General features: G+C 37.1%; 1 protein-coding gene across 1 annotated transcript in view; it reads right to left on the bottom strand.

Moving 5' to 3' along the window:
• grid1a (glutamate receptor, ionotropic, delta 1a) overlaps positions 1–13,608 on the bottom strand; it is a 194,147-nt gene that overhangs the window by 135,326 nt on the left and 45,213 nt on the right. The window lies entirely within an intron of this gene.

The raw sequence follows: 13,608 nt of genomic DNA, 5'->3' as shown, positions 1-13,608 counted from the left end.
CTGGTTTAATGACGAGATAAAAACTGATTTAGTTTAGCTGTCTAAGTCGCACAACAATGGCTATAACAGAGTTGTAGGCAGTGTCATGAAGGAGCAAATCCAGTCCCATTCTCACATGATTTAACAGACAATGTGTAAAGTCTAAGTTAATACACCTTCAAGAAAACTGTATGTAATAATTGCATCTCAAATCTTATTGCCACTGCTGCTGCATACCTGTGTGACGATAGGGTAGAAGATACCTATAATAGAAAGAGTTCTGTTCCTGGTATATATGTTTATGGTCAGAGGAAGGAGAAATTAGTCTCAGTGGAACAGCTGTTCAATACACATCTGTCTTTGTTCAGGTGTCACTTTTAACAATCTTGTCATCAAATGCAGTGCTCTATGCTGCACAGTAGTTAGTTCAGATTCAAGCTTTTTGAAGCTTCACTGTGAAAGCATGCTTGAATGTGTTGACTTGTGAGATCTCTGCTTTATTACTGCATTTAATATGTGAGTGTTACAAGATAACATGTTAGTTTCAAGGACAAAAGACCAAGTTCAAATGCATATTAAGAATGTATAATAAAGGTTTTGATTGTGGCTACAAACTACCTTCTAACTTACAGCTACTCTGAGATTTGTTATTCATTTGTCTCCCAGCATGTAGATAGGAGCTACAATATGACAAATTAGATAGGTGTTAAATTTAACCGAGAAATTCAAAATGCACCCATTATTTCTCATTTCTTCAATCAGTAATACATTGGACAACTGCAAAATGATTCTTGGGTGAGTTTTGAGTTCTTTTTTTTTTAACCTTAGTTTGGTGATAAATATCCATTTTATTATTGCATATCTATAGTATTTCCTGTTTATCTAATGTACTAAAAAATAAGTAATTTAACCAACATCCAGATTCCTGATATTTACATTTCACAGCATCTCCAGCTAAGATAGAAATGTCTCCACTGAGGCTGATAGAGAAGAGCTGCATATTATCAATAAACCGTAGTCTGAATGCAGTGGCACAGTTTAATAAGTGAACAGCTCATGATGTGGTCGGAGGTCATGGGCAACAAATAATGGTTCAGTCAAGATAAAACTAATGTCTTATTTTGGAGGCAGACATATCATCTTAGCATCTTTATTTACTCTTTTTTGTTTTACAAATAAACGTGAAACAGTTTACATTTTAACATTCTAAACAGGTAACTGACATTTGGACATTATGGAAAACACACTGAAGCAGAAGCACAATTAAGCAAGACTTGTAAATCAATGGAGGTGGTTTCTCTGAAACTGAATTAAAGTCACATCCACTGAAAATAAAATCTAAACCAACATCAGTCAAGCATTATCCATAGCATCACTTTCATCTTCACTCACATCAGCAGTTAACCTTATGACCACTTCCTAACATTTAAGTTCATATATGGCAACAGGTATGACGGAGTTCTTTTACAACTGTTCATGGTGGACAGGACTACAATAAAGGGAATCTTAAGTCCACACACATACTGTAACAGTGTGCTTTTTTTTCCACATTTGTAAGAATCACTCAATAAATAAAAACAAATAATAAATAAAGAAATAATATTAATAATTAAATCTTCTCTCCAAAGCCCAGGTTGCTACAAAATATTTTAAACATAAAATATCCATCTCTAAAATTACCAGTTTATTGAAGTCACTTACAGTGAAATATGATCTATTGTGTATGGTCAGAAGACTAAGTTTAAAGAAGCCATCAAAAGAAAACCTTAGCATATGGCTTGCTACTTTATCCTGGAGCAGCTTGAACATTATAGAGGAATCACACTCACTCTCACTGGGAACCCCTGCCATCACCATTAAAGTCATTTCTTCCCCTGTTTCTCTATATTATAGGTGATGCAGCATATTGGACAAATGAGCAGGTGCAGACATGGAGGTCATTCGAGGTTGTCCTGTTTTCTGCCACACCACATGGTAAGTCCTGTCTCACCTCCTTCGTCCCTGCACTCATTTATCTCCGTTTTACCACGGACTGCAGTCAACGCTATTCTTACTGTGAGAGATATTACCAACTGCCAATGAAAGCATCGCGAGGCCTGCTGTCAAGTCAAATGAATGCAGATGCATTTATGAGATGCAAGCTTCTGTTTCTGCAATAATTTCTCTCAGTGGGGATTATCACTGCGAAGCACCCTGTGTATAGATCATCTGTTAAACACATCTCATCTCTCAATCTCTCTCACATCAAACTCCCCCAGCAAAACAGCGGTTAGTTCAGGGCTCTACAGTGTGAGCACTTAGCTTGCTTATGCAAGTGTGAAAGTTAATATGGGTAAACTGGTGCGACTGACTGTGTGTTCCGTGGGATTCTAGTTCTGAATTTGTAAAGACTGAGCATTTTATCATTACCTGAAATTACCGCATCAGTAAATACGGGTTTGGTGTTCATGGTGCAACCTCTCCTCTGTCTGACATCAGTGATCAGTGTGTGACCAAGGGTGCAGCTCAGCTCCTCCACACACAGAGAGGACGGCATGGCTGAGATGCCAACAAGGAGAACATGACATTGGGTGGAAGTAAAACAGATTGCAGTAAAACAGTTGATAACACCTATGCTCAGCAGTGGACTTTTGCTAACTTGCTTTAAGTGAATAAAGTAAAAAATGTAAAGGTGTGGCTGAAAAGCTTTAAAAGAATCATGAGTTCAAATAAGAAAAATCCAAATGCCTCAAACAGCATTAGTGCATCTACAGTAGCAGCAATAACTGTGCAGACAATAGAAAGGATTCAGAACCACTGCATAATGTCAACATAATTGGCAGTCAGATGGAAGCAGGTCTGAGTTTATTCAGCAGGATAATGTTTAGTCTCATTTTCTGCTCTTGTTTCTTCAGAAAATTTTATAAACTAAATGAAGTACTCAGAGACCTAAAAAAGTTTATTACATAAGGATCCAAAAAAAGGATGAAAAGCCACCAAAGGATAATGAGCCTGCTGCTGTACTGCTATACTGTCCAGTAAATACCAGCTAGCTTTCTTATTAATGTTCAGTATTTGTTGACCCTCATTGGTGTGTGTTATATGGTCATTTTGAGACTGCAGCTACTTTATAAAATGAAAAGCTGATGGAGTTCAGGACAATCTTTACAAACTAAAGCAATAAACTCATGTAACCTGTAACTGAACTATATACATAAAAAAAATACTGTAATTATATATAGATAATGTCACAAAGGTATATTTACGTGTAGATTTAATTCAGAAGAGATATTATCAAGTTTTATTCCAACTTTGCTAGTGCAAAAATTAATTAATGTATTTGAAGGTGAAACAAAGGTAGCTAAAAATATCTTTGCTGCTGCTCTAGAAATATATTATACTGCAGTTTTATTATATTTATATTAAAATATAAATACAATTTCACCTTATAAAAGCCTAAATTCAATTAGTACACACTGGTGTTTGAAAAAGGATGTATTCATGGAGTACAATGTATGCCAATTCTTTGCAAGGTCTCAATTATATCTTATGTTTCAAATTTCTTTAGTAATCTCTTAGTCAAGCCAGTTTGCCTCTGTGCATTATGTGAACTGCATTTTTATGTTTTCATGTTAATAAAAAATTAATGTTATTGTTTTTTTAAATAACAATGCCAATAAAAATAGAAGCACAGAGAGAACTATAATTAGTTCTACACAGCATATTATTTTACTGCACTACTTTCATGCCCTTCCTCAAATATAAAAAGTTGTTTAAAGATAAATGTGTCTGCACCATTGTTGCCCATTTGTGTGTTTATGCTTGCCAGTGTGTTTTGCCTGATGAAGACTTGCTGGGATGATGTATGCTTGATAAACGACTGCGAATCAAACTGTGAGCTGAATCACAGCACTCGAGAGAAAATGACAGAAAAAGACAGAGTGAAGGGAGAGAGACAGAGACACACTGAAAAGACAAGAGCTGCTGAGCCTCTGGGCTGGGTAATTGTAATGGTGTCAAATGAATAAGGTCATTAGTGTTAATGTCTTTCAGGGCATTAAAGTCTATTTGGTATGTCCTCTATACACCACCCAGGCAATGCCTGGATTATGACACAAAGGCTAAAGTATACTTTGAATCACTTGAATATAAAACAAACAGATTCTCTTCCTATTTTATTGTCTTTTATATTCACAGTGATGACTTGCATGAAATAATGGAGCCACTCTTGGCTGCAGGTTACCTCAAGTGTATTCTAAAAGGAATAAAGATGTGTTGTTCTGCACATTCTGGCGGGATGTTTTCATTTTAAAGACTACTAACTTTGACTCATAAAACATCTGAGACTCAAATATCTCTTTGTGAAAGCATTTACAAACCACAACTGTCAGTTTTACATGCTAAGATTTTAATAGATTATTCATTGTTCATTGATTAATCACAAAAATAATCAGACTAATTCATAATGAAAACGATCATTAAATGCAGCCCTAGGAACACAAATAAATGCAAACTTATTGGCATACTGATGTATATCTATGTGCTGGTAATGACCTTTGACTTTGTTGGATGCCTCTGGGCCCTGAAAAGCTCCATTCTATACTTGATGTGGCCGACAGTCTGTCTACCCAGCATGTCCTCTCAAGCCATACTTTGGCCACTGACCCGCACTGATGAAAAACCAGGCCGTCTGTTAGCTTTCTAAAGCCAGGCTTGTTGGCTCACGGTGCAAACCAAGACCACCATAAATATACACTCATGAGTATATTTAAACTGTACACAAACAGTATACATTCATACACTACTATTACACAATTACTGGTGCATGTATGTAAAATCTGTACACACAGATATGAATACGCACACACAGTTGCCTTCTTAGCACGTTGCAGCTGGCACTGGGTGGCTGTGCTAACACCATGACTCCTGCCATATGGCCACTGACATACTGCTCTTTATTAGGGCTCAAAGCATCAGCCCTCTGGGGTTAAGCTGTAACTCACTGACACATCATGGGCAAAAGGCTTCTGCCCAAATGGTCTAAATTACTTTTTGACCATCCATTGTAATGCTGGGTCTATAAAGCAAAGGCTACAAATAAGTCTTCGCAGTTTTATCTACTAATTCGTTTTGACATTTAGGAAAAATTTAAATATTAGCAAGCAAGTAAAGGTTAGTGCTTGTTAAGTTAAAATCACAATGTTTTAGTAAGACAGTGCTGGAAATCATGTTTTGGCATGAAGAATAAATTATAGTCTAACCACTTTACCTTTATCTATTTAAAAAAAAAAAACAGCATACTGCCTTTCTTTTCTTCAACTATATTAATTAATGAATCCTAAGTCAGCAATGCCAACTCATTATCTTTGATGAATTAAGGCAGCTCTTGAATGTGAATGCCTATTTTGTGGGCAGACAGAGACCACTAGGTCATCAAATGTATTTGTATTATGAAAAGGAAAAGCCTTGTGTTCACTGTGGTGAGAAAAAAAATATGTAGCTGCAGACATTAGAGAATATTGTTTGTGATTGTGTATCAGATTATTGTAAACAAATAGCTTTCCTTTCATCCCTGCTGCCTCTCATTTCTATTCACCTGTCTCACCTATTATAAACACAATTTTTGTATGGCACAGTGAACAAGTTTATTGTTCATTATGTCTTTTCCTAACTGATGGAGACAGCAGATGCAGTCTTGATAAGCTCTGGTGAAGTTATTCCAGTACGAGTTCAGGCTGTACGAGTACACACGACCTGTTGTATCTACTGTCAAACACAGCAGTTTCTACATTCTACACCAACCTTGATGGACTTATGGAGACTACTGAATGTTTTTTTTTAATTCATTCATTCTCTGATGTCATGTTATGATATTGTGCCATTTGGAAACATGTTGTACAATAGTTTATAATAGATATTAATAGTAATAATCATTGCTTAAATGGTCAGAAAATATTACTCATGCTTCAGCAAACTATACCAAACCACAGGCCATTAAAGTGGTCAGAGAAGACTATCACTTTAAAATTCCACTTGCACACCCTGCTTTCTTTAGTTTTTAATATTAAGAACTGTAAGTGGTAATAGTGAAACATTATTCATCATCTGGCTCTGAAGATTACATTTGATTGTGTTATATTATGAACATGGTGTTAAAATCCCTGTTTTGTAACCGTTGTTAAAGGAGGAAGGAGGGGGCTGTAACTAACCGTTATTTTGGATTATTCAGCCTAGTATTCTCTCAGTGAATCTGTTATAGTTTAAAAACTGTAAAAACAGCCATCGCATTATGCTACCCATTGTAACATCATCAGTCTTGTCTGACAAAATAGCTTAACAACTAACTTGCTTTCAACCACGCAAGAGTAGCCAACTAGTTAAATAAATAAAAGGCTATTTTCTCACCTAAGGCGTGATAGGTATATAGAAGATCAATATTGAGAAAAGGGAATTCAATACTAATGTGAGAAAGAAAATGGCTGTTTAAATATTTAGTAAAGGAACTGTATAATTGTATTCAGTGTGAAAGTTAGTGTTATATTTGTAAGAAAAAACATGTTGGAAATCTCATTAACCCCATTAAAATGAGTCAGTCAGTAAGTACAAAAAGGTCAGGACCTTCTTACATTTCCAGATATAATGTCACTAACAGAGTCCACTCACTGTGGAACAACAGCCTTATTAATTTTTCTTTAATGTACTATACATTCAATGTATGTACATTAAATGTACATTTATGTCCACATTCATGCACAATCATATATATTGACCCACTATTTTCCACGGCTATCTGATAAGTCCATAGAAACCTAGCAGATTATTAGTGCTCATGCATTCTGTCAGCCATGTTGCTATTTTCTGTTTGTCACCAGTGCACCTGTTTGAATGGCAACAATACTATATGATGAAGTACTGTATCACTCTAAAAATTGAGAAATCAGTGTAGTAGCAGCCTGTGTCTGAAAAGATAAGACGGTAAAATATGTGGCAGGTGAACTGAGAGAAGGCAAGGACGAAACATGAGCTAACTGGGCCTGGGGAACCCAAACACCTCTGTCACTGCAACAACAAGAACTAACTTAACTTCAGCGAGACATAAAAATGCAGTAACATAACGATACAAACCATTATGATGTTGCTGTTTAATTATTTTGTCATTTTTATTATCAAGATGTTTTGCTGTTCGGTTTTTTGGATGCTACCTCGATCAGATTCAAAAGAGTTACTAACAAGGTTTACTATTTATTTCTATTTACAAGATCATTGTAATCTGACCATTTTGTTGTGAACTACAAATGTATTGTATTACATTATCGCCACATTATTGTATTGTTCATGGATTGAAATTTATCTATGATGATTGGTTTGGCCATCTTAATGTATAATCATTAAAGTACCGATTACAAAAAAAGTGTTCTGCATCACAAATAAGAGACGGCAAATAAATATTTGCCAATCCTTTTGGTTTATTGTCTTAACTAGCCAAAAGCAGTGTGCAAATTAGGACTCTATTAGCTCTTCCAACAGAGTAACAAAACATTATTGCATGAAACCATAGAGTCATAGGTGGTAATTGTGTTTTAGATTACCAGCTTAGTAGGCCAATTGGTGGTGCTGCCTGAGTCAATAAGCAGGCTTTGGAAGAGGAGTGCACATTGGACCCACAATGGTGATTAACAACATGTTCCTGGATATTCCTGTAAATAGGGAGCCCTCAGGTGGTTGCATCCTCTACTGGTACAGGTTCACAGGAAAATATGCTAAACATCACAAGTGCTCCCATCTGATTAAGCACGGTCATAAATGACTTCATTCTACAGATCTCCCTGGTTCGATTTGGACTTTTTGCTAGATTTCTTTGGCTAGCACAGCTCGACTGACTGTAAGACTAGATTTCTTATTAAATGAGATTGCTGTGTCACACTGAGCAATCACACTGAGCTGGTGACATTTTGAAAAATCCCAACTGTGTCACTGCAGGTGAAAAATGATCTTCAGCTCAATAACAATCTATTATGAATAGGGTTTTGTGGAGACACTAAACCCTCACAATAGGTTGTCATGCTAAGGAGGGAAGTTTACCATTTCCTTGGATATGTGATCATTTACAAAAGATATATATAATTAGGAATTACAATAAATCAGTGTTTGCTGACAAAGTGGGGAAAAAAAAAGACTGACAACCAAGTTATGCATAACTTACCTACATTTTAAAATGTACAAAAAAATACCAATAAAGGAGAAAGATGTAGTTGTCTAATAATTCAGCACTTCTGTATGTCTTTTTGTTTTTAAATACAGGGAGACAGAAGGATATAAAACATGCATATTAAGCCTCAGAAGTAGTCTAAAATATTAGTTCCCTTTTCGGTATGCATGCTTCAGTTGTGTAGCATATAATGTGTGTTTATAATGACTCTGCTTTTATATGTCAGCAGATATAAAAGCAGAATTTCCTCCAGAAAATTGCACCAGGGATATTATTTGTTGTTTACTGCTTACTTTATAAAAAGAAGAGGGAAAAATAAAATAAATACTATAATCATCAGCTGTTAAGTGTCACACAGACATTTTTACTCTTCTTCTAGCTTAAGAATGTAATCCATACACACCGTTGCCCTTCTATAATCTTGTATGCACTGTACCTCATCTGCAACTCGGCACAGCCAGCTGCGCATAAACAATCCAGTGAATTCACTTCACTGATGCAAAGTCACAACACATACACAGTACACCAGCATTTTCCGTTCTCTTGTCAGGTCATCAATTCAACCTAATCAATTACCATCAACAGAAGTGTGCTGTGTGAGTGCGTGGGCACACACCTGTTCATGCATACACTTTTAGAATCTAACTCCATCAAGCAGTTTGTCAGGATCATTAAAGAAAACAGCTTTCACTGTTCGATGGTGTCTTTGGTGCATCAAATTTTTTTTTTCCTCTTTCCTCCATCTCTCAATCACACTCCGCTTCATTACCTTACTTTACACTCCAGACACAAACTAAACAAAGACTGAGGCAACAGCTTAAAGATCAGTCCATTCATACACAGCCATGGCCTTTCCTTCTAATGGTGCACATGATGTTAATAATGATTAAGCAAAGCTTTACTGCAGTTGGTGTGTGTCACACTTAACTACTTCCCTGCTATGAGGTTGGTTTACTGCCACACATGTTTCAGCGATAATTCTTATTTTCCCATGTGAAAGTCTCACAATTTCCCCTGCATGGTATTATATTGAAGTTTTTATAGATACAGATACACAATTTTCTTTTCTTCTGGGTTTTTAATCTTAAAGTGCCCAAAAATGGTGAGGACATGCACCGATCAGACATAACATACTGACCACAAGTGGTCAGTATGTCACGGCTGATTGGCATAAGTAAGAATTTGTCCATCAGTCTATGAAATAACCCCAAGCCGCTGTGGTGGGAAGCATTCACTAGAATACAGTAAAAACAAATAGTAACCACAGGCTTTTAGTTGTCAACATCGTTCTGTTTACACCACTGCAATCAAATGCATTTTGAAGCAATCTCCAAGCTTCTGAAAGGCAACAGAGACAGAGATTTCAAGCATCTCAGTTGCAGTTATGGTGTGACACAAGTTTACAATTTTGAAAATGACCAATAGATCCACATGCTACAGGCAGTTCGGTGCAGATAAACCTTCAAAAAGTCCTTGAGCAATGGCTATAAACAACCATCTCTATTTACATATCACATTTACAAGTACTGTGATGAGAGTTACCTTGTTCATTGGTGAATACAGGAAAAGTTACACATTTGCACAATATATAAGCAACAATATTTAATTTAAAGCCTAACAAAAGTTAACTGAGGATGACTCCATAAGATAAGATAAAATAAAACATTTGGTAATCCTAAAGGGGGAATTTCCAATCTTTCATGTATTTTTTTTTTTTTTGTCTATTCATTCACTCATTCAATATCAAATTTAAGTGTAGTGGAAGATCTATTTTATGACCTTTACGCCTTTAGTACAAATTATTGTTATGGCACCTGTTTGTTCTTGTTTTGCATTTCTGTGTAGAACTCACTAAATCAATATGTTCCCTGTCAGGGACAAATACTGGCTCTGGCAGCTTCTGTATCCATCCTGATAATACTGTATGAAACTCATTGTGCCCTTTGTTTCTCTGCAGTAGACTGCTTCAGCACTCTGTCATGACAGTGACCTCTATGCACTGACAATAAAAGACGTTTAGTCTCCCCTCATTTCAGATTCTCCACAGAATATTGAAGTTTCTCAACATTTCCACAACCCAAGTCACATCTGTTGCCTCCTATTCATCCACATTTTCCCCTACATGCCTGTTTTCTTCCCAAGCTTAATATTTTACAGCAAACTTGCTCCTGCTTTACCGTCCTGTCAATTAAGCTTGAAGTATCACTTCTCTCTCTCTCTCTCTCCCGTGTGGCAGCCAATCACAGGCCGAGTCATTGGCACACCTGGAGCTAATCATCACAGATCAGCAGGCAGCAGCTTACACCATCAACAGTGGTGCAGTGACTCATCCTTCATGATCACATTGAGTTTTCGTTCAAACACTTTCGACAAAAACTAAACATTGTACAGGAAAATAGGATTTTTTTTTTTTTTTTTTTTTACCAAACTTGATTATTCAGAGAGGAGCCTAGCATGCTGCTACCCAACATCCACAAGGGTTTTAACTAACTAACAAAGGCTATTATTATTATTATTACGCTAATGTGGGTCGCGTATTTAAAAACAAACAGCAGCAAATTACCTTAACATGGCGTCCATCGTTGTGTGGGCCATCTATAAAACATTTTCCAGAGTCGGGAAGCCGCTTACTCCGTATTTCTCCATGAATTCCACTAAAAAAGAAACGCCACCGTGTTTCTGCAAAGTGTTAGGATACCTACACACACCTGGCCGACGCCCCTATGACGTAACCGGAGCTCTAGATCTGCGTCACCGGACGTGCGCGCTGGGCGGTGCATGAAATCTGGGATGTATATAAATTTGAGATTTAAAAAAAAAAAAAAAAAAAAAAAAAAGCAGATTCAGTTTGGGATCATGTGTGACAAAATAATATGCATCAAATACCCACTTGAGAAACAACAAATATTTGACGTTTCTGCGTAAGAAAAAAAGTCCAAAACGATCAACCTGTTTGACGATTAAAGTCGCTCTTTTTTGGCAATCGATTAACCAGCCTGCAGCTCTGTGTTCCGTTCAGTTCTTCATTGGATGTAGGCTGTCTCGGTGTTCACATGCTCCACATATTGAGAACAGAGCTCTGTGGGGACCAGAGCACTTTTTGCTGGACTCGTCTTTGTTTTTTTATCATTCTGACTCCATGATTGGGGTCGTTGCCGTTAGATTGCATGAAGGATAATAATGTGAAGTCTCTTACAGTACTGTAAGCTGTATGGAATCGGTCTTAACTAATGATAATGTGTGTCAGAAATGCTATTAGCTTTTTAACACCGACACATTGTGAAAGCATGCCAGCGCCTAATAACTTTGACCCAATCATAAGATGGTGGGTAAGATCTTTCTTAGGATTATATTCACCAGTAAATTGCTCTAAATTTAATTTAGTGTAAATAAATATTGATTACTATACACAGTAAAAAATATAAAATGCTGTAAAACCCAACTATTAACTATAACAATTATAAATACTTCAGGTGGTTCTGTGCTAATATACAAGCTCTCAAAAATGATATATTCTTTTGTGAAGGAGGGTTAAATTATTAACGTGTGTTTATTTGGATAACACAATGGCAGGGCTCTTAAACATTGTCTTTTCAAATAAACGTGTGGGAAAAACCACTGATATTTTTCAGGCCACGGATGACTGAGTGTGTACAAGCATGCATGTGTATTCGCGCAGCTCAATTTCTAGCTTTTGTGTGTGGTCTATGCAAGTCTATATGAGTATTCCTCTGTGATTGGAGGGGTACTGTGGTGTTGCAAAAGCCCATCATTCTGGTTTTTCTTTTCTCCACCAGTCACATTTTCATATAAGGAGCTGACAGACTATTGGACATCATTATAGCCCTGCTCTCTGCGCTTGCTGGCACAGTAATGAATACCTCTTCTTGAAGTATAGCAATGTGAAAGTAAACAGTACCTGCCGTTCCTTTACAACTGTCAGAAGAAAAAAAAAAAACACACCTATCACATACAAACAATCATACACACAGTGATATCCTGAAAAATAGACAGATTTGGTACCTGTAGCAGTGCAGACATGGACTGTGATATTTAAAAAAAAAACAAAAACAGATTCTCTATTTCGCTCTTTTAAGAAAACAAACTCACCCAAAGGCACATACTGTGTTTGTGTTTGGTGCATTTGAGGGTGAGGATAGCTGGCAGGTGGCAGTGGGGCATGGCTTTGCAGCCATACTGCAGTAATGGAATCAAAGACTGATGAATGTGCATACCAGGCTCTTTGCTCTGCCTGGCTCCAAAACCAAAAGCCATGATCCTGACTATCTTTCTTCCATTGGCCCCTTCCACCCCATCTGACAACATATGTCCTTCTGCCCGCCACCCCACTCCCCTCCCCTCCCTTTCCTCTGAACTCTGAGTTAATCATTTAGAAATAATTAAATTCAATAAAGCGGAACAGATTAAATAAGAAACAACGACTGGGCATTAAGGGATGGGGTGTGTAGCTGTTAGCTGACTCCCTCACTGTATGGGAAGAGCAAATGTGTGATGAAACAGATATTGAGAGAGAAAGACAGGGAGATAGAGAAAGACTAAAGAAGTACGTACTTAGAGAGTTTCAGGATGAGACAGAGAAAAGACAAATGTGCACAGCAGCAACAAAAAGGTATGACAGAGGATAAGAGAAAGCAGGGGAAGAAGGAGCGAGAAGAGCAAAGAAGCTTCAGAACTGGTTAAATATTCATAAAGGCTGTGTGGTGATGGGTAGTGACGTAGAGCAGCGAGGGGGATAGAGGAGACTGAGGACAGCGAGCTGCATAATGAGCATAGAGAGAGACACCCCCATGCTTTACGACACAGCTGGAGGCACACAGGCAGTCGAGGCACAGGCACACACTCACAAATACAAATGTGCAATTAGAGAGAAGCAAACACATGTGGACACTTGTATTCAAAGTGGCACACACTCTGCAGCCAAATCTCTCAGAAAATGATCAGTTTACTCTGAACACATACAACTTTTGTCATGCATAGATGCTGAACTTCTATATTTTAATTAGTGTCAACAAATTCAACTAAGTATCAAAACAAACCAAATTTTCGCTATTTTCCTAATACTCTCTGATTCCCCACCCAGTCTGTTGCTGCCCTGAGCCCACTGGTTCCTACTGAAGACATAGATTTTTACTAATGGGTCACAAATATACTTCTTGTTTCATTAAAAATGCCCAATAATTTCCTAAAATACACGGTAGTTTTCAACAACTTGAGCTTAAACACTAGTAAGCAGACTATTTGTTGGCCCTAGATTCAGCCCAGAGTGAATACACATTTGGTAAGGTAGTGAAGCCAGCATATGCATACTGGCTATAAATATACAGTATTGATGTTAATTATTATAAGAAACAGATCAGCCAGTGCTAAACTGTTGCTCACTGGTATAATTTTAGTGATTTCTGGACCACAGTGGGGTGATT

Source organism: Mastacembelus armatus, chromosome 15, assembly GCF_900324485.2.
Source record: "Mastacembelus armatus chromosome 15, fMasArm1.2, whole genome shotgun sequence".
NCBI lineage: Eukaryota > Metazoa > Chordata > Actinopteri > Synbranchiformes > Mastacembelidae > Mastacembelus > Mastacembelus armatus.
Note: the sequence above shows the minus strand (reverse complement) of the source record. Positions and strands in the feature narration are given on the sequence as shown.